Below are 5,068 nucleotides of genomic sequence, written 5' to 3' on the forward strand. Positions count from 1 at the left end.
TTTCAGACGTTTTTTTTTTTTTTAAACACTTTCCTGAGTGATTACTCATTTATTAATATTTAACGTTGATTAATTTTCATGATACTTTTAAAAATATTTTCAAAGAAATAATTAATTATACTTTTTCAATAAAAACTCGTTCGACAAGATAGTATCACTGGCGAAATTTCATACTGAAGAAACCAATAAACATTCTTGACTGGTTTTCCAGTTATTCGAGATTATGCACTGTTTATCATGATCTACTGTATGGTGATTTTTTCTATACAAAATATTTATAACTGCTATAACAGCTGTTTTTATAATGCAAAATTGACATTTTTGTCTCACGAAATTAGGTGCAGAGTTCATGAATCCGAATAATCCATCTCCTGAAGAACAGTATGAAAGAAACCAAAGACGTATTGATCAGGAACGTCAACTACAAGAATTACATGAACAGCTAATTGCTGATCAACGAAACTTAGAAGCTCTACGTCATGAACAATGTGAACAAAGTGAACCCCCCCGACTTGCATTTTCTCGACCACCAATTACCAAAGTTCGTGTTAAACAGCCAGATGGCTCTTATGCGATGGGACTTGAGTCATCTTTGGAAGACGATGAAGACAATACTGGCTCATCATCATTCCAACATGCTGCTACTAGGCCCACTAATCCCAGTTCTAATAATTCCAGATCTAATACTCCCAAGCTCAATAGAAGCAGGACGTTCCGGGGTAACTAACTAAATTTATGAAATCCAAAAAATGTATTATTTATGAATAAAAACATTTTCTATCCAAAAACGAATCCACCAAATATTCTTACTATCAGGAATCATCCATAAACTATGCTACTATGCCTGTGTTATCTACGTGACCAAGTTATGAATTAAAAACTTGGATAATAAAGCAACAATTAAAATAAAATCGTGGTTTTCAGAGTAAGTATTGAAATTTACACAATTGAATTTAATGTGATTTGATTTTTGTAACTAAATGATTGAAGTTTCAATACAAAATAAAGTTTGAACACAATAGTTGAATTTTGACCAAAAGTTAAATTTTTACTTTAAAAAGAACCATTTTTGACCAAGAATGCAATAGGTAAATTTTCAATTACCAAAGTAATTTTTGAACAACAAAAAAATGAATTTTCAACGACCACAGTTCAATTTCCAACCAAAGACATGAATTTTTAATTCAAAATGTAAACCGTAAAAAAATGCGTTTTTAAGAAAGTAGATCAACTTAAAAATTCAAATGGTAAATTTCTAACCAGAAAGATGAAGTCTTAAACTAAACGATTTCAACTAAAAAGATGCATTTTTAAACGAAAAGACTAATTTAATACAAAAAAGACGAATTTTCAATCAAATTCAAGAATTCTCAACCAAAAAGTCGAATTTTTCAGAAAGAAAGAAAATGTTATTTCAATTTTTAAGACATTATTTTAACTTTAAAAGATAGTCATTACATTTTTAACAAAAGATGAATTTGGCAAAAAAAATGTTTCGCTAACCAAAATGCAGAAATTCCCAATCAAAAAGTTGAATTTTCAACTGAAAAATATGAGTTTTTAAACAAAAAGATTAATTTAGTACTAAGCAAGACAAATTATCCATAGCATTCAAGAATTCTCAACCAAAAAGTTAAACTTTGCACTAAAACATGAGGCATTTTTAAACGAAATAATAATTTACTACCAGAAAATAAGAATTTTCAATTATATTCAAGAATTCTCAACCAAAAATTTTTATTTTCAAGAAGAATAAAGAAAGAAAAATTATTTTTAATTTTTAAAAAAGTATTTCAACTTTACAAACTAGTTGTTACATTTTTAACCAATAAGATGATATTTCAAACAAGAAGTTTAATTTACTACCGAAAAAGATGAATTTTTAACAAAATTTAATAATTCTGTACCAAAAAGTTGAATTTTCAAACGAAAAGATAAATTTACTAACAAAAAAGACAATTTTTTGATAATAATCAAGAATTCTTAACCGAAAAGTTGCAGTTTCAACTAAAAAATGTGATCCTCTAAGCAAAAAAATTAATTTACTATAAAAAACTGATTTTCAACTAAATTCAAGAATTCTTTGCTATAAAGTTGAAGTTTCAACTAAAAGAGATGAATTTTGGAACAAAAAGATTAATAGCAAAAAAGAAGAATTTTTAATCAAACACAAATTCTCAACCAAAACATTAAAAATACAACTAAGAATTCTAAATTTTTGAAACAATTTGCCATATAATTTAATTTTAGACGCTAAGTGGAATTTTGGCCCTTTGAAGACGGTTGTTTCGGAAGCGCATTTCATACAAATTTTCTTTATAAACTTTTCAGGATTGATCGGTGAGACGTTTGTCTATAAAACTATTAAATTGAAAATGGCGTACAAAAATAAAAAATTGACAAATTTAAAGAAATTTTCCTGAATTTAGACTGGTCAAAATAACAGTTAAACTTTTTTTTTGTAAGGCGATACAATAATTTATATCACCTTTAACATTTCTATCATTCGAATTCAAAATTAAATTACTGAATGCGCAATCTTAAAATAGATGATTTTTAAAGCATTAAAAATCAAGTTTTTTAGCTTCAGAAATTTTAATTCACAGATATTTCTTTCCGACTTTCAAGATTTTAAATCTTCAAATAGGGACATCAATAATTTTGAAGGTGCCCAGTGTTTAAATTTCACTATGTGAAGTGTAAAATCATTTATATAAATATTGTCGTTAAAACTGAAGAAAAAAGAACAAACCTTAACATTTGAAATTGCTATTAAAATACCTTCAATCTTGTCAAATCCCTTTTGATACACCTCCAAATCTTATAAAATCACATCAAATCCTTAAAATTCCTTAAAAAATCGTTAAAATTGCATAAAATCTTATGACATTCCCTAAAATCCTGGTAAATTTATTGCAATAACTTAAAAGCTTTTAAAATCCCTTTAAGTCATTAAATTTTTTGCAAATTCTATCAAATCCGTTGACTTATTCGCCTATTCGAGACTAATCTAAAACTGAGATATCAGGTTATGTTGTTCTTGTGTATATATTCTACGATGCCTGTGATTAACCAGAGCCCCCACTGTAAAAACTAGTCAAACCTGATTGGCCAAACAAGTTTTTTTTTAATCCTGCCGGATGGTTAGCCAAGTCGGATTTGTATTATATCCACTGTCCTTATTCATGTTATTAGGGTGTTTGAAGATTTTGATTGCTTCTCTATGCTTTTTAGGAAAATGTTGTTTGTTTTTGCGGTGACGGTTGTTTTTTTTTTGGTTAATAAAATGTTATGTCTTGTTTTACTGAAAAGTGCCGTTCTGTAAGTAGGGTTATTTTAGAAGTTGCTCATTTTTTCAGGTGGTTTAAATATCACTTGGATTTTGTGTTTGTTGAGAATTCTTCCTATTTGTTCTGTGTCACCTTGGATGTAGGGTAGGATGGTGGTCATTTTTCTCTCTCTTTCTTCAGTAGGTTGTGTTGGTTTTTTTTTTCATGTATTTTCTTATTGTTTTATCAATTTGTTTGTTTATGTAATCGTTCTATATTATACTTTGTTTAACGTTTTGTAATCCTTTTTGTACGTTATCTTTATCTCTTACGAAAAAAAGCTCTCTTACACAAGGGAGTTGATGACTGATTGTTTTTAGATGAGTGTTGGTGAGAGGAGACATGTAGGTATCTATATGTGTATGTTTTCTGCAAACTTCATGACTTAATGTGTTACCAGATCTTTTGTAAACTAGTGCGTCCAGGAAAAGATTTTTTAAAGATATCAGTTTCTAGATGTTCCATTACGATGTTGGCTATTACAGGTAAGATTGGAGAACCTATTGGTGCTATTGAGGTTTGTCCGTAGAATTCGTTATTGATAGATAAGTAGCTATTATTAAGACAGTATTTTATCAAAGGTATGAGCTCAGAGGGGAAGGTTGGAAAAGATTGATTAATTTCACTTGTATCAGAGATTGTTACTTTCGTAAAGAGAGATACTACATCAAAACTCACTACAATGACTTGGGGTTGAGTGTGAATCTGCTGTATCGTTTTGATAAAGTCAAATCAGTTTTGGAAATGAGTAATAGAGCTTCCTGTAGAAGCATTTAGTTCTTTGTTGAGGAAGCTTGCTAGGTTTTAAATTGGTGAGATTATTGCGCTGACGATCGGCCTGAGTGGAATATTTAGAGTCTTTCAGATGGGTTTATGTTTTGCTGGCTATAGTTTTTGTGGTGTCCTTTTTTGGTTTTTTGTATGTATCTTTAGTTAGAAGGTTAATGGTTTCCATGTAATAATCTTCTTTATTCATTATTACTGTTATGTTTCCTTTGTCTGCAGGTAATATTGTGATATCCTTATTCTTCAATTCGCTTTTTCGGGTGGAAGGGTAGATATTGTGGAATCTAAATTACAGATGATTTCTTATTTCGGGATTTTGGAGAGCTGCTGCAAAATTAAAGCCTTTAAAAAAGACTAAAATCAGTGCTTTGATAAGAGGATGGTTATACATTTTTTACTGTGTTAGTGATGTATGCCTTACTGAAAGTAAATTGTCAAAATTCTTTTGTTTTTTTTTTTTTTTGAGTGAAAATATCTTTAATCTCTTGAGATTAGTCAAATGGTAAGCGGCTCAATTATTTTTCCATCTTAAAATTAAACCTGTGTATTTTTTGTTGAAAATTTATCTGTTTTGATAGGATGTTAACCTTCTTGATGCCTAATTCACTTCTTTGGGTAGAAGTTAAACAATAAGGTTGATGATGGTGGAAGGGTTGGCGGAACCAAAATTTAAAAATTTAATTTGTTTAACTAAGAATTTAGATGAATTTAAATAAATATAAATAAAGAATTTATATGAAAATTAATTTTCTTGATCGAAGATGGACAATTTTATTTAAAGTTTAACTTTTTTAATTAAAACTTCAACCAATTTTTCGAAAAATTAGTTTGGTTTCTTGTCCAAAATGATTTTTTTACTAAAAACTTAGCAACTCCATTTTTTAATAGAAAATTGATCTTTTTTTGTGCTTACAAATGGGAGATTCTTTGTCACTGCCCTTCAACATGAACTC

Source organism: Belonocnema kinseyi, chromosome 7 (assembly GCF_010883055.1).
Source record: "Belonocnema kinseyi isolate 2016_QV_RU_SX_M_011 chromosome 7, B_treatae_v1, whole genome shotgun sequence".
Classification (NCBI taxonomy): domain Eukaryota; kingdom Metazoa; phylum Arthropoda; class Insecta; order Hymenoptera; family Cynipidae; genus Belonocnema; species Belonocnema kinseyi.